This window comes from Anser anser, assembly GCF_964211835.1.
Source record: "Anser anser genome assembly, chromosome: 1".
Classification (NCBI taxonomy): Eukaryota; Metazoa; Chordata; class Aves; order Anseriformes; family Anatidae; genus Anser; species Anser anser.
Window position 1 is genome coordinate 166,842,185 of NC_139720.1, and position 20,170 is coordinate 166,862,354.

Sequence of the window (20,170 nt, forward strand, 5' to 3'; positions counted from 1 at the left end):
ATCTATGTGAGGAGGTTCAAATTACACTTATCTGATAGATTGGGTTTCTCTCTTTAGCTTGGTATGGTGCAGGATTCATCTGTGAGGGCTAAGAAGCTTTTGTTGTTGTAATGATGACTATATCTTTTACTATTAGGAATGAATTAGGTGATACAGAAATTAACAATTGCCTGTCATTTAAAAACCTATATGGAAATTTTATATCAGTCAAAAAACTGATGGACCGGCGCAATAATATTCCATCTATTTAATGAAATCTTCATTTGGTGTTTCCACATTTGTGTTACCAGCACACATAACTGCTGTGTATGCCTTCCAAGCATAACAGAGCATGATCCCATTCCCTATCCACATCAAAGTCAAACATGACAATGACAGAAGGGTAGCTTTTCCCCCATTCCCTATATATCTGTATATATCTGTGTATATCTGTGTTGCTCTGTGAGTGTGTACATGTACGTATACACATATATGCATTAGTATGTACTCATATGTAAAAGAGTTGAATAAGAATGGAGATATGCTTGTCAAAGACAAATCCATTGATTGTTACTAAGTAAACAGAAACCACATTTGGCTAAGACTCAAACATGCAAATTGATAGAGCCTATAAGGGCACTTAGGGAAATCAGTACGTACACTTTCCCTGTTCTTCCATGCTTCCCTAAGCATCTGCTTTTGGCCACTGTTGGAGACAGAATATTGGGCTAAGTAGACCTCTGGGCTGACCAAAGACTGCCACTCCAATGGTTTACCCCTATGGTCAAAATTTTTATAATGTACATAACTAAAATTGTATTAAATTGTTCCTAATTCTTTGATGCTGATGTAAACAAATAGCAATATGATTAAGTTGTGTCCTGGTTTCATCTGGGATAGAGTTAATTTTCTTCCTAGTAGCTGGCATGTTGCTGTGCTTTGGATTTAGGATGAGAATAATGCTGATAGCACATGAATTGGTTAGTTGTTGCAGAGTAGTACTTACACAGAGTCAGGGACTTTCCAGCTTCTCGTTGCCCTGCCAGCGAGGAGGCTGGGGGTGCACCAAGAGCTGGGAGGGGACAGAATCAGGACAGCTGGCCCAAACTGGCCAAAGGGATGTCCCATACCACATGGCAGCATGCTCAGCTATAAAGGTGGAGGGAGTTGGTTGGGGTGGCAGCCACTGTTGCGGGTCTGGCTGGACATCAATCAGTGGGTGGTGAGCAATTGCATTGTGCATCACTTGCTTTGTATATTATTTATTATTATTGTTGTTGTTGTTGTTATTATTATCCCTTCATTCTCTGCCCTATTAAACTGTCTTTATCACAACCACGAGTTTTTACTTTTTTTTTTTGATTATCTCCTCCATCCCACTGGGGGGAGGCAGGGAATGAGCAAATGGCTGTGTGGTGCTTAGCTGCCTGCCGGGTTAAACCACATCAAAGTGATACCAGATTTTTTTTTGAAAGTTTATGCTTCAGTATTAAAATAAGCCAGTCTCCCTAGTGAAGGGGCTGCCTTTCAGCCACTTAACTGAATCATTCAGTGAATTTATTTTAGTTTCTTCAGACTGAAGTTATTCTCTAGTTACATGGCAAATGGGAAGAGTATGTACATACGTGATTATGAAGAGCACTGCATTTTGCTAGTGCATGTTTAAGACCCTTTTCTTAAAACTACCTTTGCAGTCAAATAAAATTGCTCATCTATTCAAAAGACAGATAAAATCACAAGGCAGATTTGTGATATGTGTTGAAATGTAGGTCAGCTGCAGGAGTAAAATAGAAAATGGCATTATAGATGTGGCATTTTCCCTCCTTGTCCCCCTCCAAGCTTCTCTGAACAATAATTCAGCTGTTGTCCTCCCTTGTCCACAGAAGTAGAAGGATTAATAGCATTTCTAAGCATATTCCGAGGAATAAATTTCAGGTGCAGATTTCAATCACAAAGAAACTATGTGAAAGAAAGGAAAATAATTTTCCAAAACCAACACATACCAAGTAAGTCATAGTGAACTGAGAAGTTGAATAAATGATTGAGTTCTCTTCTTGCCTTTATAAAATATTTGTCTTATATATCTTGAAACTTGCCAATAGACTGTTAGAATATATTTGAAATACAAACTTCTCCTTCCCTCTTATTCTGAGTAAATGATATTTTTTTTGAATAATTGTTTTAAAAACTGGAAGTAGTTTGGAAAGAATGTTGACAGAAACAGTCTTTCAAGTGAGTTTTAATGTTCAGTACGTGAAGGGTTGGGCTGAAGATTTTTTCATTTATTTTTGTTGCTGTTGTTTTTCATTTGTTTGTTGTTGTTGTTGTTAGGTGCAAGGGAAAGAAGGCTGGGCTTTAAAACAGGATGTTTCCAAAATAATTTGGGTGTTATTAGAAGGAAAAGAGTCTGGACAGAATTATTATAATTATCTGGATGTAATCATGGAGTCCCAGATCAGTTCCTGACTTTCCAGATCCTGCCATGGTACTATAGTAGCATACCATGAAGGACCCAGTAATTTCAAGTGTGGGTTGCTCTGGATCATTTTTCAGGCTATTAGCCTGAGAAAACTAAGTGACAATTAATGCCTAAGTAAATAATCTGAATTCTACTCAATGAAAGGAGAATCCAACCTGGTGACAGCTATGTTCAAACACTCAGTTCCTCAGTGCTGGGCAAGACTTTCCATCGCAGGCCTTGTTTAACAAAAAAAAGGTAGGCAACATCAAAAGTCAGACTCCTACTTCTACATTTGTCACCCAAGACTCCACTAATGAAATTCATTTCACTCTAATGTAAATGACTAAAGTAGGTCAGAGCATTGGGCTCCAGAAGTTGCTATTTCTTTCTGCTGTCTTGAAAGGGAGCCTAAGATGACAAGTCAGATGTAGGCATCTACACTGTAAACACATAGACATGTCAGATGAATCCCATGTAATGGCAGGATTTCAAATTAAATTTTTGCTCTTGCAGAAAGCCATGATTCTTGCCAAATTTCAAACAAAAGGAAACATGCATTCAGATTTTTTTTTATCTGTCTCTGGCCAAAATTCAAGTTGCAAATCTCATTCTGCACCCTGGAAAATAACAGCACCTATACTAAATCAAAACTTGTCTAATCTTCAAGCAAACTGCTTGTCCTGTGATGCATTGTAGAAAACAGCTTCCCAGCAACACTGTGGCCACTTACAGAAAAAGCATGGCAAGGAAACTATAAAATGGGCACACTGGAGTCTAACCCACAGAGGACATGCCAGATTAGGGGACGGAGAGAAAACAAACGAACAAAAAAATCATTGAGTTTTTTAGGCAATTCCTTCCCTTTCATTCATGGGTACAAAGGGAATATTCCTATTTCTAGAAGGAATATGTCAGATCTTTCTGAATTCAAAGCCTCTAGCTATACTTAAAGTAAAACTTTAATTTTTAGCTGTCTTGTAGTTAACTTTATTCATTCTGTTCAGAGTCCTGAGCTGCAGATAAACCAGTACAAACAAGATTTGACATCATCTACGTACCTGTGAGCAGAACCTCCATAGTATTGTGCCTAAATGACAGTATTTGAATTCTTCATCTTTTCTCAATTTTTATTTTGAAACAATTCTGCTCTAGAATATTTTAAACTTTTAAACCCATAGTGGTTTTACCATTTTAAATTGCAGAAGAAAGCTCCATGTCAGTGAGCTATGCTGTAGCTTAATTATACAGCCAGCATGGGTGTGTGAGAATAGCCACCACATACTAGAGAATAAATTGCTGGGTTTGGTTTTTCTTGATTTACAAGTTGCTATATGAGGCGCATGTTCCTAGGGAGTGGTGAAAAGTAGGGGTGTGTTAAACAGGTTTAAGAACATTTTAAAGAGACACAGTCAGGTTTGAGACATAGTAGATTTGGTGTACTTCCTCCTTCCTGCCAAATAACATTTTCTGTTTCTGTGGTTAAAAACAGTTGAGCTGCACCCTGCCTCTCCGTTTAAGTGATACCACAAAATCCAGTGTCGCAGTATGTGTCACACTGGTCTCTCTCTGTCTTTTTTCGTTTTTTGTCATCAGTAAGGAAATGAAACTGCCAAAACTGCTGGTCTTCACGCTCCTTGGAGAGCAGAATTCGCATGCCACCAAGCTCAGCCAGTAAAATCTTGTGGTTTTCTGTAAAAATAGCTGTGGGGAGGACAAACAACACTTGGATCAAATTATTTCTCTACTCAGAGCAGTACAGAAGTTATTTGCTAGTGTTACTGGGGCCACCACTTCAGTGTCTGAAATACCCGGGTATGAAACCTGGTTTTCAAGTTCCCAGGTACCTTCTCAAAAATCACATGTTGTTGAACATGGATTCTCTTGTTTCCCATATGTTTTGCACAGAGAATGGGCATTATTTTGAATCTTTCTTACACATAGTACTGGCTTTGACCCTTGGAGAATTAAATGTTATTTTCTCTTTCTGGGTAAAGATCTCTACTGGAACTAAAGATAATTTCAATTGAAAATAAGAACAATCTTTCTTCCTTTCACAAGAGATGACAGGAATATCAATTTCAATTGCTTGCTTACTACAGGAGAACAAAATTAGCAGAGCACAATGTGTATACAAATTTCAGCGTGCCATTATTGTAAATAACATTGAAGTTTTTTTTGGAAGCATTTAACCTCACTTTCTCAGAGACAGTTTTTCTTCTTTTTTTTTTTCTTTCTTTTTTTTTCCCCCTAGGCTGATAAATATGTTAAAATTTGGATGTTTTCCATTACATTATACTATATTACTTGAGGTGCTATCTTGTTCTATATAATCAAAACATTTAGAACTAAAATTCCAGTACTTAGTTATTTGAGAAAATACATGTTTTAAATTTGCCCTTCCAAAGGTAATAGGTGAGCACCATGACACACACAAAGATCATTGTTAGTCAGACCAAAACTTAATTCATGAAAAGAGCAGAGTGGGGACATGACTTGTAAGTGCCAATGTTTGGAAGAAGGAGAGTAAATGGAAAAAGAAATTTGAAAGTAGGTAGCAAAGTAGCTGAAGAAGAGTTGAAATAATTAGGAAGGAGGGCAATGTCAAAGAGAAAATGGAAGCAAGCAGAAAAGGAAGGCCAAGATCTGTCTGATCTCATATACTGACAATGCAAATCATACAGAGCTGTGCTTATGAAAGGGTTTGAGAACTGGAGTCTTGTATATACAGAAGATATATATCTCCTACCATTTTTAAGCAAGGTGGATAGAGGTGTTTATATAAAACAAACAAACAAAAAACAAATCAAAAAAAGCTTTCTACAGGAATTTTAAATTCTAGGAAATCTGTGATCAGATGAAGAGAAAGGATGAGCAGTGATATTGCATGAGAACTATGTCATGAAAAATGTGTGGCATGTTAGCAATTCTTTCCACATGGCCTGTGGTCGGGACAGAGTAGCATCAGAATTATGCTGCAGAAGGAGCAATTAAAGGCACATGCACAGGATGAGGAAGAATGGTTGCTTAGCTGAAAACATGAGAGCTGAGAGATATGAAGACAATACCACAAATAAACAGCCTGCGGAGGTTTGCGCAGAAGGCCAAGTTCAGTGATAGCCTCTTAATATAATTTTTCTAAGGGTTTTGTGAGTTCAGCCTCCTAAATGTTCAGAGGTGTAACTGCAGTGACTATCTGTTCAGGGAACACCCCAGAGATTGCCATGAATCAGTGTCTCTGTCACTAACCTAACTGTACAGTGCGGTGATCCAGTAAACGGGTGCTGACAATAGCTTTTGTGGTTAGCAGCAAGGGCGCGGTTTCATTATCAGTTTAAACTGATCTAATACCACATTCCCACCAGGAGGAGCAGTTCTGCCTTCCTCGTCCTGCCCTTGGCCATGTTCGTGCAATAGTCTCTTACATCAACTCAGTCAAATCAGCAAACTGATCCAATTCACTGCAGGTCTCATGATCAAAAGAACAGAAGAAGCCTATAGCAAAAAATAATAATAAAATAAAATACTGGGTAAGGCAACGCCACCAATTTGTCAGGGTACTATTAGGAGGTTTACACCAGCCATGAGACCATCTTTTAAAGCTAGTACCTTAATTTAGCAACTATTGAAACAAAAGGACAGTTCACACCTCAAAATTAGTATTTTAACTTCTCCATAAATTCAGCCATGTTATTTCTAGTCATATTCTTCCTCCAGAGTACAGAGTATTTTCCCTGCCCTAGCAGCTACAGACTTTTACAATACAACTTTCCCACAGGATTTCAACCTAAAGGACATGACAACATTTAGAATGAACAATCTACATTCTTTCAGAGTATGTCCTGATTCTCTTAAAGTCTTAAAGTACTGTGCTAGCTTTCCTCTCATCTACAAATCACACCTTGCTCATATCTCTACATGTATACATATGGGAAAAGCTATTAAAAACATAAGCATTTGCCAAATATTATTGGTACATCATATTTTCCATACGGAAAGACTTTTCCTCATCTCAAAATTTGTTTCTAAATTAGTGATCTTTGATATCTTCCAAGCACTAATGGGAAGGACAAAACTTGAGGATGGGATTTGAGTGATAGGAACCATTATCACTTTAGGCATTAAGGAAGTCAACTGACCACTAAATTGGTCAACAACTCAAAAGACAAAAGAAATACTTTCCTACATTTTTACACTACTACACTTGCAGGCAGACTTTAATCAAATAATAGGATCAATTCACAGAATCACAGAATTGTTGAGGTTGGAAGGGACCTCTTAATCTCATGTAGTCCAACACCCCTGCTTAAGCACGATCAGCTAGAGCATGTTGCCCAGGATGGTGGTCTGGTCAAGTTTTGAATACCACTGAAGATGGAAACTCCACAGCCTCTCCAGACAAGCTTTCCTGTGCTTGACTACACCACACAGTAAAAAAAGTATTTTCTTGTGTTCAGATGGAATTTCAAGATTTTCAGTTACTTCCCATTGCCTCTTATCCTGTCAGCAGGTACTAACGAGAAGAGTCTGGCTTCCCTTTCTTGATTCCCTCTCAGTAGGTATTTATTCACACTGATGAGATCCCCCAAGCCTTCTCCAGGCAGAACAGTCCCAGCTCTCTCCACTTTTCCTCATATGAGAGATGTTCCCAGCACTTAATCACCTCTGTGGTCCTGTGCTGGACTTGCTCTGGTAAGTGCCTATCATTCTTGTACTGAGGAGCCCAGACCTGGACATGGTACTCCAGATGCAGCCTCACCAGTGCAAAGTAGGGATGCATGATCACTTCCCTCAACCTGCCCAGGATACTGCTGGCCCTGTGCCATGAGGGTGCATTGCTGGCTCACGGTCATCTCGTTTTCCAGCTCCTGGACAATTTCCACTCCAAGGACCTTCTCAGCAAAGCCGCTTTCCCAGCTGGCCCCCAGCATGTACTGGTGCCTGGGGTTAATCCTCCCAGGACATAGGATTTTGCCTTTACCCATGTTACCCATGCTTTTACCCCATGAAGCTGAACTTCATGAGATTCCCCTCTGTCTCATCCTCCAGCTTGTCAGGGTCCACAACCAACTGGCACATCAGCCAGCCTACCCAGTTTGCACCATCTGCAAACTTGCTGGGAGAGCACTCTGTTCCTTTGTCCAGATCTTTAACAAAGATGCTAAACAGTATTGGCCCAGTGTTAAGCCCTGGGATACACCACCAGTGACTTGATTAGGTTAGACTCAACCATCTAAAGCATAGGCTTTCCTTCCTCTTATGAGTGTCAATTTCCTAAGCTGTATGTACACTGTATAAATGGCTACTTCCCTAAAGGGAAGATGAAGTTAGAATTAATAACTTTGAAAAGCAGTCTACACTTTGTCTGTAATTATGTGCATCTTTCCATCGGACAGTGCTAACCTGTTTCCTTCCTTTTTTTTCCTCCCATCCTTGCCACATCCTATCTCTGACAACCATGGTTGGTGAAAAAGATTAAGGGCTTCCCCGAGCTCTTCATGTAATAATGAACAAGACGGAAGGAAGTAATCACATGTACATTTGCAACTCTATTATTATAAAGTCAATGAAATGTAAACTATCTCCTCTTTTGCCTTATAATTAATTAATTAATTATGAAAATGTACTGATTTATTTTCATTCTTCTGTTGCAACAGAGGTGACTATTAAGAAGTTTGCAAAAAGAAACTATAGTACAAGCTCAAAAAGTGAAATTCATGTACAAGAGGCTGCTTAAACACAGATATAAATTTCTGTTATGAGAAAAAGAGATGAACATCATAAGAAGGCATATTATATTGTGATGCTCCACTCTGAGCCAAATAGTATTTAGTCACTTGCAGTTTTGTGTAAGTACTATAGATGTTGATCTGTGATGAACATCCAAGCTAATCTGAATGCACAGGCACAATATCTCATAAGCAGTAGAACTATGAAAGCTAAAATACATAACAACTTTGATTTATTCAACAAGGTACAGAATATGCATTCAGGCAAATAGACAAGTATATATTAGAAGCAGACATCATAGATAGTGCACAGATGAGGGAAACTTTAACAATAAATTTATATATTTTAATTCCACACTATATTTCACAGTTGTAATATATATATATATTAGTTTACTGAACTTAAACATAATCCTGTACAAAATTAATGTTCCAGATGACAAGCTTTCTCTATAGTTGTCATGAGCATTATGCCATAATAACAGGAGTTCTGCTCATACAGAGAAAACAAGGTGGCTGTGTGTCCCTTGTATTACTTTCTCCTCAGTTTGTTTTTAGTAGAGTAGTCCTTAGTCAGCACTTTGAAGAAACAATGGTGGACACTAATCTGTGTCTGGTCCCAGATGGATAGACCTCAGGAAAAGGTACCTGTGAGATGTAAGAAATCCCCCACCCTCAGTGTTTTTGTATTGACTACTCCTAAGTGTCTACACAAAGAAAAAGTGAATTTCAAGTAGCTCCATGTTTGGGTGTCTCTGTTTCCATGCCTCATTTATGGTCTCTGACTCCATACAAAGCTGACTCAGAGCTTTGCATGCCAGTGTAAGTGGCAGACGCCTCCCTGAATGCTGTGGCTATGTCTGACTTTCCCCAAACGGCTCTGATGTTCTTGCTGAGCCCTCCAGAAGTTCTCCCCATAAAACTTGGGACACATGGAAGTTCTGAAATCCTCACAAAACAGCACCAAACACAAGGGGTTAGATTACTCCCTTTTAAAACGTTTATCTCTATCAGCAGATAGGATTTTTCAGTCCACTTGCTTAGGCATGTGCAGGTGTGAATTCTTACGGGTCTTGGGCTGCTCTGCCCACAGCTATTGCTGCCCCTGCCTCCCAGCCCTCCGTGGTGCCTCCAGGTTATGGCAACTCTTATATTTGCTACATCCAGGCTTCAAGCAAGGATAAGGCTTGGGAGCTTCTGCTGTATTTCACACTCAGTACAATAGATAGAAAATTTGTGAACTGTTAATTCATTATTTCTGGTATCACAAGACTGTTCAAGGTAGATGAACAGCTTTGTTATCTTCATGCTAGAGGGTGAGCTGTCTGCCCTTAAGTCTGACTGCAGATCCTTGCACTGCAGATCATTCCTCTGAGGCATCTGACTGAGCTCTGTCAGAAACAAGTTCCTTGCCTGAATGGTTCTTTACGTCTAACCTAGTGTGGCCATTCCTCTGTAAAGGAAAGCATCAAAAAAGAACATTAGTCAAAGGTGTCCTTCTTTCTTCTAGCCTTCCTAATAGAAAAGAGTGATTCAAAATATAGTACCAGCATAAAAATGTTGCAAAAATCAAACTCACCTTCCTCCTCACTTTAAGCTCTAATAATTTATTTAGTTTTCCACAGTATCTCTCATAAAACATTTTCATCCACATACTCATTAGCCCAAAGATCCCAGGACAGGATTGTATATACAAGGCTGAAGAGAATACATAATGCTAATTTAGTTTAATCATAATCTATTTGCATAAATGCAGTCTTCCAAGGAAATCTATTTATTTTGCCAAGAGCAGTTCCTTAAAGGATGACAGGGTAAGAAATATGACACCTATTATTACAAATGATTACTTAGAGGTGAATGTACTGATTTTAATTATATCAGGTAATCTTGAGGTTTCTCATACTGTCAAAAATAATTTACTCTGCTTGCACTAGTTTATTGTTGGCTTTAGATACTGTCAGTATGTTTTTTCTCCTGTAGCAAAGTCCTGCCTTCCATCCCCTTGGAAGGACACCGTCCCAGTCCCACTCTGCTTAAAGTACCATAAAAGCTGAGATTGTCTTCATATGATCAGGTAACTATGCAGAATAAAATAGCCCCTCAGCTTACCATGATCCAAAACAAGAGCAGCTGTTCCAAGATGGGTGCATCTTCCCCATAGACCCCACGTATAGACCCTACCCCTTCGGAGGCTGCTTTCTGTAGTGTAGAGCTACACCTACAGTGATGCCTTCCCTAGTTTACAGGTCCTGCCAGATGATTTTGGGACTCAGACCAAGCAAATCTACACTTCAATGCAGGAATCTCTCTGTCAGGGATAGGGCTTTCAGGTAGCAACAGAGAATATCATAAAATAGTGCTCTTTCTTTCCTAACCCTCCCCATAGAGTCTCCATTAAAAGCTCAATTCAGTTAAGATTATTTCACAAATAAGAAAAAACAAAAACAACAACAACAACAAAAATATAAATAAAATTTGGGTTTACTACTCAAGCAGGAAGGTTGGGTAATAGCAACTGATCTAGGCTTGAACCATTCTGTAGCTCCAAGTTCAGACAGTAATGCTCACAGTTGTAGAAATAATCCAATATTTTAACAAGTGGGTTCTGATAGACAACTGCTGACCTGTAGACCCATATGCACTTAGTCTTTAGAAATGTTAAAATAATTGGTCTTTTACTGTCACTATAAGCAGTCTGTAAATCAAAACAAAAACACATTTCAACAGAAAGGACTGTTTGTCTTACACATCTATGATATTAATACACCACTTTACAAATCAAGGAAAAAGATTGGTTAGGAAAATGAAATTTAAATACAAAGTTGTAACTCTGGAAACATTAGCCAGCCACTTGCTTATCTCTTGCCAAATGTAAATTCCCTTTTATTCAGACTTCTCCAGCCACATACACATATACCTCTGCGTAGCTATCTGCCTGGTTTGGAGCAAGCACCTTGGTGTCCAAGCCACACCTCAAATGGGTGACAAGTGTCTCCTCATTTAGAGGAGATACTTCCTCAGATGAAGGCCTGAAAGGAGTTGAATGCAGTACACGTTGTTAGAGGTTGCCTAATGCAGTAACCGGTGCCGGACACTTAATAAATAAATAAATAAATAAATAAATAAATAAATAAATAAATAAAAAAGGTGAAGGTGACCACAACAGCTAGTACACTGTCCTGAATGAAGGACCAAGAAACTATGAGTTAGTTCCTTAATCTGGACATTAACTTTTGCATGTGCTTAAAGAGAAAATGTAAGGGAAAAAAAAAAAAAAAAAAAAAGAAGAAGAACTGAAGCATTTTTCCTAAAGAAAATGTCCAAATTACAAATCCTCAAGACAACAAGACAAGACATTCTGTCCCCCTACACATCAGACATCAGAAGCTTGGATAAATAACAATCCTGTATTTTTTCAGATGGTGTATATGGTGCAGTTAGGTCATTTAGCTATTTTGCTCTAGTTACAAGAGTAGGCAAATAAACAGAATTGTTGTATCTAGTTTTTCATAAGAAAAGCATAAATACAAAACATCATATAGTTATCAAAGCTGTTGCCATATTTGTGTTGTATGAAGTGCTGTTTGACATTAGCAATACCATTACTCTTACTTTTTGTAAGCATATATAACATATTAAAATGTATAAGACCAAGGCCAAATTTATTTTGTCTTAAAACATAACAGAATTTAAAACATCACTGTCTATACATGCTTTTTATCTGTCCTTAAGCCTCCTGCTACATTTCACATGCAAATCCTTCCTAGCAGAGCCCAATGCTGATCTACAGGTACCGATTCTAGAACATACTTACAATTTAGTGTAATTTGCAGTTTGAACACTAGGTGGAAACAAAGTAATAAAAATAAGATCTGTTATCAAATAATCTTCAGCACAGCAAATGGAAGAGCTTTCTCCAACACACATGACTGAAATCCCAGAAGCCAGAAATGGCAGCTTAAACCTGCTTAATTGCACCGGAGACCTCTGTGATTCTCACTACTTGGGCACAAGAAGAAGAGGAAATAATCTCCCTAGACTTCTTAAACTTGAATATTTGATTTTCTTTCCTTGATGGCTTACTTTAAATTTTGGGATATGTGTACCCAAAATGCTCAGATGTATTCGTATTGATCGTTTTTCAAGTATTTCTGTGAAAACTGGTACCCGAATTCAACATGTAAAATTTTTCCTCTATTGTTTTTCAGTTTTGCAAAACTTTAGATTGAATGTATACTTAGAATGAGCAGCTTTTGTCTGCTGCCCTTTGCTTGTCATAGATTATGAATAGATAAATAGTGAAAATAGAAATGTATATATATATATATATTCCATCTCATGGTTATGCAACAAGAAAAGCAAAGCAAGAAAAGAGTCACCCTCATTTCACTCTTTTGTGTAACACAGTTCTAGGAGCCTCTTTATTATAATTCCAAATTTCCTCAGATCAAGAAAGGGAACTGAAATGATATTTAGTTTTGGATGATAGCCATCTTTTGATGGCTTTAGATATTCTGTTGCTTGTGGAAAACTTGGCTCCGGAAAAATCCATATGCAGAATGCAACTGCAGCAAAAGCCCATAAATAAGGAGGAATGATGTAGCATTTCACTGAAAACCACAATGCAGAACTGAGCTGCACGACAGCAGTGCTGGTCAGGATTTGACATTCAGGCATTTTCGTCTTCTTTCCAGGAAAAAAACAATCTTAGCATAAGACCATCCTGTTGAAAAGATGCAGCCATGTTTTACACAAATTCAGAAGAGACTGGCCTAGTGATCCCTCGTCCCTTTCAGTACTGTTTGCAGAATTTGAAATGGTTAAGAAGGTGGTATAACAGCAAGGGACAACCCTAGTTTTATTTATAGTTCATAACATACTCTTTAAAATGTGAATGGTACCCTGCCTGCATCCAGTATGAATACATAACAAACCATGAGGTTTCCAGCAATATTTTCACCTCTTCCAAATTTTTCTAATTTTTTAATTAATACATTGGTTATCCCAAGTACCTTGCTCTATTTCATTCTACATGTTAGTCCGAGTTCTGCCTCTTTGTCCATCTTTTCACACAATAAGAGGGCAGATGCTAGCCTCACAGGCTGGTTTTACAGACTGTTTAAAGTAGATTTCAACTGCCTGAGGTGACTTAGTCAATTGGCTCACATACCAGAGCAAGTATTCATACTGGTGGAATGCAAGTCAAAATCTTAACTGAATTTGAAACCTGTTGAAGCTTGGTGAATAACTAAGCCTATTGTTCCTGATCCAAGTAAATATAACCCTCTGTCTACTGAGTACTTCTATTCAAAGTCTTAGATTAAATGGTTTTGTATATATTTTCTAAACTCTATAGGAACAAATGCTACGCTAAACTCAACGAGCATATATCAAGTAGCTGCATAAGGCCTACTGTCATCATTCCTGAAGAAAGTTTGTATGTGATGGGTGCAAGGACACAGATAGGGCAAGATATAAATATAACAATGAAGTAAAAGCTTTGGGTTTGGAAGAGTTTTGAGGAACTCAGTATAGTTGCCATTGAATTCAACCTGCCATTGAATTCAACCTACCATTGAAAGACTATATTTCCTCAAAGCTTTTATAAAGAAAAAGATTCTGCAGAACAAACAGTGTCTAAGTTAGTTCTTTGTCCCTCAGTGGATGATTATCCCAGTCCTTATCCTTAAGGTCATCTTTTAGAGGAGACACTTGTTAAATATCATGGAAATCTCCTTGCAGTAAAATAAAACAGTGTCAATCATCCTTCAGTTATGACTGAAAGGTAATGAACTCCTAAATAAAATATAGCAATTGTTAAATGTAGAATGGCAACACATCCTTAAGAAACAACGTTCTGTGTACATTCTGTATCATCTCCACTTGAAACAATACCAGAAAACTTTGGCATCTTTTATATTTGTCTGACTATTCCCACCCTGCTAAGTATGTGTGAACTGGATTTTATATCAATGGGTCATTTTAATACAGTCTATCTAAATAATAATCAATTTCCTGATATCAGCTTAAAGAAGTAAAGTATTAGGGCAGAGAATTTAAAAAAAAAAAAAAAGAATTTGACATGACAATCAGAGCCCAGATTACACACGGCAGGAGTGGAAGGGGAAATGCTGCTTGTAAACTTAGAAGAATCTATATGGAAAACACTGAGTGTCAAACACAAATGCATTTGCTTGTTTGTTTGTTTGTTTTTTAAATTAATCCCCATTTCAAAGTTCCCCAGGCAAGCTTAACGCTATAACATTGACTTACCAATTTTGGCACTGAAGAGAGTAGCTAGAAAGACTTTTCCAGATGCAAGAATTTCCACTGTTTATAAAGCCGTGGGTCTATTGATCACTGATGAGATGTCCCTTAATATGCCTCCAGTTACTACTTCCTATAGCTCAAATCCCTCTTCCACCAAGATTCAAGTTTCAGGTTAAAGCATATTGAAAGTTTGTCTCTGCTGTTAACTGCTCTGGCTGGTTGGCAGTTGCTGCTGGTGACTGTGTTACTAGGAGTGGTTTTGGCTTTGAGTAGGATAGTTGTGAGTCAACATGTGGGAATAAATCCAGACATGCCCAGCTTTCCTCCTGCTCTGTAAACAAAGTGATCTGATACAGAAATCTGACTGGGATGATCTTTAGATGCAATAAATATATCTGCCCTTCTGCCACATGAAGGCTATCTTCCTACTGAACCCAGTAGGCATGTGACACAAGTTATTTTTTGAGGCACTCTAAATTGCAATAACTTCCTTGCCTGCAAGGTCACGTATTAGTGATAAGCATCAAGAGTGGGATCCTTGCTGCACAAAAGCCAGGAGCAAAAATCCCATTGATCTCAACAGAATAATGGCATTGCCACAAGGCACTGCAGAGCACTGCAGTGAGGGGAGGCTTCCCACAGAGCCTACTTTCTTGCTCTCCGTCTTAATCTTCTAGCACCTTCTTTGCATTCTTCTTCCATCTTTGCTTCCAGCCAGCTTCTTCTACCAGAAAACCGCTCATGACAAATTTCCCTGGCCTGTTTCCACTCTTTCCTCAAGCAGTCTGCCTTTAAATTCAAGTTTGTTTTGGTCAAAATAAATTCCAGCTAATAGTGTAATCTAAAATCTTTCCATAATTTTTTTTTTTTCCAGGAGAAAAGTTGCAGTGAAGCAACAGCCATTCAGCTGAGCTCTTTAGAGCACGTCTCTATGTTACATACTGTGGGAATAACAATTTACTTTCCCAGGTTAATATCTCATGTTACACAAGTCTTGGCACTGTAAAGTATCTTTGCAGACAGACATTGTTTTAAGCAGGTGACCAGCAGGAATCTGTGTTCATTCAAAAAAGCTACTAAATGCCACTCTAAAACAAGAACTGTGTATAAAAACTGTTGAAGGAATATATCAAACAGGCAAGGTAGAGCTGTGCTTTTGCAACAGAGGACTTCAGAAATCTGTGTTTCAAAGGCATAGAAATAAACTGTACATAGAAAGAGAAAGACATAACCATGTTCTTTGCAGACTCCTGCTATCTTCAATAAAGTAAACTAAACAAATAAATAAACAAATAAAATACAGTCTGCAAAATGTTTGTTAAGAAAATTCAAGGATAAATGAAGATATGAAATTAGACAAATAAGAATTACTTCATTGAAGTCAGGATTTGTTCTGGAGTGTTTACTTATATCACCTACTCTACTCATCCACTAATGAATCTGCTTTTTGTCCCTATGATACTGCACAATCATAAATTATTATCATGAAAGAGAACACTTTGATCTTTACCATGACATCCTGTAGAGTCAAGGCCATTGAACTGCCTTGAATTTTGTTTATAGATAATGTTTTTTCACATGATGTGGGTAATATTTTACTTTATCACACTGCAGTAGAGATTCTGCTTTATCAAAGGTAATAGAAAACTGGATCTTTGCAGCAATGCTACATCTGTAACACAGTTATTTGTGGAATTTGTATGCAGGGCATAGTAAAATTTGCTCATTACTCAAATTAGGCCATCAAAGTGGCAGGCCATGGAGGAATTCTCACATGGTCCTCAGATCATCTTCCATCATCCTTTAAAACTGTAAAATTTATTTGCCATCTGATCCTTGAGTAAACAGCAATAAAGTAATCTCTCCCTTGGTTATCACAAAGTTTGACAGTCCTTGATTAAAACATAAACGTCTTAGATGCAGAACTGCTGCCTGTAGAATACTTTTAGAAGTAAAAGCCTTATCTAAAGCCAAAAATAGTTTATCTGTGTTGTTTGCTGAGCTTCTGGATGCTGGTCTTCATCTTTGTAACTGAAAGGTACTGAAAGTAATTTATTATGAGCTCTGTATATATAGATGCACTCATGCCTGAACATACTAACCAGTTGTGTTTAATTCAGTCTGTACATCAAATCTCTTTTAAGCTATTTATTCAGACTGATGGACTGAGTGGTATTTTTATAAGTGTATCATGGATAGCATAAATTATAATGGTAGTACACAAACAAATAACCCAGTATCTGCCAGTACTCAGTGGAGAGTACTGGCACTTAGACATTGATATATTAGGTTGACACAGGAATTTTCTATCAAAATAATTCATAACTAACAATATGTTACAATTTTAACATAGCTGAATAAAATCATGATCATTGATTAAGTAGAAGTTTTAACAGCATTTTAATAAGACAACAGTGTAATTTAATATCAGTTAACCATGAATGCAATTCCACAAAATGTACACTGCCTGCAAGACTGATTCTTGAGTAGTAATTCAGGACATGCTAATTTTATAATGTCAGTGCCCCCCAACCCATCAAAACCTTCGATTCAGTGCCCCTTGCAAAATGGCAGAAGTTCAAGAACATATCAAGGAGTGGAGAGCTTAAAGCAGGTGCAGTCACTAACAAGTATTATCATGCACTCAGAATAATTGCTACTAAAAAAAGCCAGGAGCTATCAAGCAGCATTTTAATCTTAATTCAGAATAACTACAGTGTATTAAGCCCCTCCTCTCATTCATCCCTGTCTGCTGCAGTTTCTAACTGGACATGCTGAAAAATACTTTTCTTTCCAGCAGGAATGAAGGGAACTGTTGAACTCTTGCCCACTTTTTTTTCTTCAATATACTGAAAAATCACAACAGTTACAAGAAGGCACAACTTCTCCTTCATTTTATGAAACAACAGCGAAAAAACAAGTTGGATTTTGACAGATAACATCCTCTTATACCTGAGTTTTAAATATAAGTCTATTTGGCACGTGAAAAACAAAGTCGTCTTCCTACATGCAATATACAGAAGCACATGAGCTGTATCTTAAGAATGAGTTCAGTTCACAGTTTTGTGTTAACCTACAGTACAAAATCTCCTACAAATCTCCAGAAGACTGAACACAAATCATAGGCATGCTATGTATATGTACTATATATGTACTGTATATGTGTATATGTACTATATATAAATTGAAATAGACTGCTTTTGTTCTCAAATAGAGAACTCACAAATGAAAGCAGCCCATTACCACGCAGGAAGGTCATGTGGTCCTTTAATACATTAAGCAGAAGGAAAATTTGACTTCAACAGCAGAGACTATTTCTTCCATACAAGGTAGCTCAGCCCCTAACTGCCTGCATCCATTCTTCAGAATTGAGACAACACATCATACACCATTCCAAGCCAAAAAGGTCAAGTGACAGTCTTAAAGATGGTGAGAAATTCTCATAATATCTGCTATGAACAAAGCCAGTCCCAGGAGCTAAAACAGAAGGTAAGACAGAGGAATTACTTTGTGTTCTCAGGTGCCTTGCTCTTATTCACAACCATGAGAATTAAAGCTATGCATCACTCATAAACTAAGGTGTCTCTTTTCACAGGTGTGATGTAAGAAGGAACACAATTTGTGGAGGCATACACTGTCTTCAGGACGACTCTCGCCATATCACATAGGCTCATAGTGCAGATGGGGCTATATGTGAAAGCTGCTTATTCACAAAGTACCGGGGAGAAATGTTTCCTAGCTTGCTTTGCTAGTGGAGAGCATGCAGGCTGGCAGACAAAGAAGTCAGCTGGTCACTTAAGCTTTGCACAATTGGTGATCTCACCCTCTCCTCCCACTATTACAGAGGAAAGGAGTGCTAGGTTTGACTGATTGGTTTTATTTTATTACCTACTCTTCTGACATATGAGAGAAGTTAACGCCCAGTTCTTGGATGTTTAACTTAATTTTAAATAGTGCTGCTTGGAATTATTGGACACAAGCCAGCTGATGATGACCGTGCTTGGGATTTTTTTTCTCCCTATAGGAAAAATAAAACAGCGCTGGACAGTTACATCAGAGCTTTTTAGCAAGGCATTAATAAATCATGCAAAGATTACTGATACTGACGATTACTCACAAGCAATACTTTAGACCTCATGTTCCTGAAAAGAACCAGGTGCCTAAAACTATGTATTGCAAAGATTTGTTCTGAATGGAGAATATTTGCCTTCTCTGTACTGTTTGATGGTATGGAATGAAGCAATCATTCATAGAAATACTATGAAAAAGTTATTATTCATTTCAATATTATTTTTGTATAAACAAAGAAATGTTGCAAATAGAATCTGTTGTATTTTGAGAAATAGTTCCTAATGAACAGATTGCATAGGATTGATCACTATTCATTTAATAATGCAGTTTAAATTTGCTCAGCAAGCAAAGAAAAATGTTGGGGAAAAGTGTGTTTCTCAATGTCGTGGAAGACAACATTATGTTGACGGTTATCTATGGAATTGAGAAGTGGATACTGAAAAAAAATCTACATGTACAAAATCTATATAAGTAATTTCTGGGAGAATGAAAATGGGGAGAATATCTGTTGAATAAATTATTTCAGAACTAGTCACCTGATCTACCTGACAATGTTATTCTGTGCATTGGTGAACTGCTGAAAAAGCACTTTATAAAGTTTGAATCCTCTGTTTCATCATTATTTTGTGGTGCTATATTCAACCCTGGATGTTCTGCCACCCTTTATTTTTTATACTGTTTTAAACTAACAAATGCTGCTGCTTTGATCATCTGCAGCATGTGCCAAGGCACAAGACATGCTCCAATGCTGCAGTTGTGCAACATCAGAAGATATCTTAATATTGGAGAAAAAAAATATCTCTGCACTTGAGATTTACGCAGGGATTTTCTTTTCCTTTGTTTACTCTCCTGCTGATGGCACAGCGCAGCTGCCTCTGAGAACGGCAATGTACACACAAAGAGGAGTGGAGATGTGTGATTAATGCAAAGGATTAAGCAGGGGAAGTTAGAGATTTTTATCCTGATTTTCCATTGTCACCTAGGCAAGTCCCCTAACTATGAAGTGCAACACAAAAGGCAACTTAATGTTTGATTATTTACTGAATTTTTGAGCAACAGCCTCAGGTAACTTGCAGTCTTTCTTTAGAAGCAAAAGGATTTCACTGCTTTTCAAAGAAGAAAAAGCTGTGAGAATGGACAGGAGGAAACACCATGGCATACCTAAGATGCTTCTCGGGAGGCAGAGCCCATAGAGGGCAGGAAATGACTTGCTAATGACAGGGGATGTGGAAAAGAGTGAAGAGTCCTCTCTGCTAGCAGAACTGGGGAAATACGGGCAACGTCACCCTTTCCCTAGCCTTCAGGAAGAAATTCCCATTAAAGCTGCTAGCACAATGCAAAATCTCCTTTGTTGCCAAAGGACAGCTTTAGAGTAATATACTGACCAGGACATTCTGTCGTCATTTTGGGAGGGTTTTTCATCAATGTGGATTTGGGTTTCATTTATTCATTGTTGATTTTCTTACCAGCTCAAGACCAGTCACTGATTTAGTCCCAAAGGGTCTTTAACACACTGCTAAATAAATAAGGGTAGTCTGTGAGCTCAGGATCCTCCACCACTCATATTACCCAACTTTTCTTCTCTCTGTGGCTCCGCTGTGGACCACAACAACTGTCTCCAAGACAGGTCTGTTAGAGAAGGGATGAGCCACAGGGAGTGCAG

The 20,170-nt window shown here is 37.9% G+C and overlaps 1 protein-coding gene across 8 annotated transcripts in view; it reads right to left on the reverse strand.

Moving 5' to 3' along the window:
* Positions 1–20,170, reverse strand: part of SCEL (sciellin) — a 96,983-nt gene that overhangs the window by 61,148 nt on the left and 15,665 nt on the right. For 4 of the 8 annotated variants that reach the window (XM_083820568.1, XM_083820567.1, XM_083820566.1 and 1 more), the window contains exon 1: positions 14,440–14,685. The exons of 2 other annotated variants lie outside the window; for them this stretch is intronic. The gene's annotated coding sequence lies outside the window, so the exon portion shown is untranslated. Of the gene's footprint in view, positions 1–14,439; positions 14,689–20,170 lie in introns of those variants that run through there. 2 more of the 8 variants (XM_083820572.1, XM_083820570.1) reach the window with 2 other exon arrangements.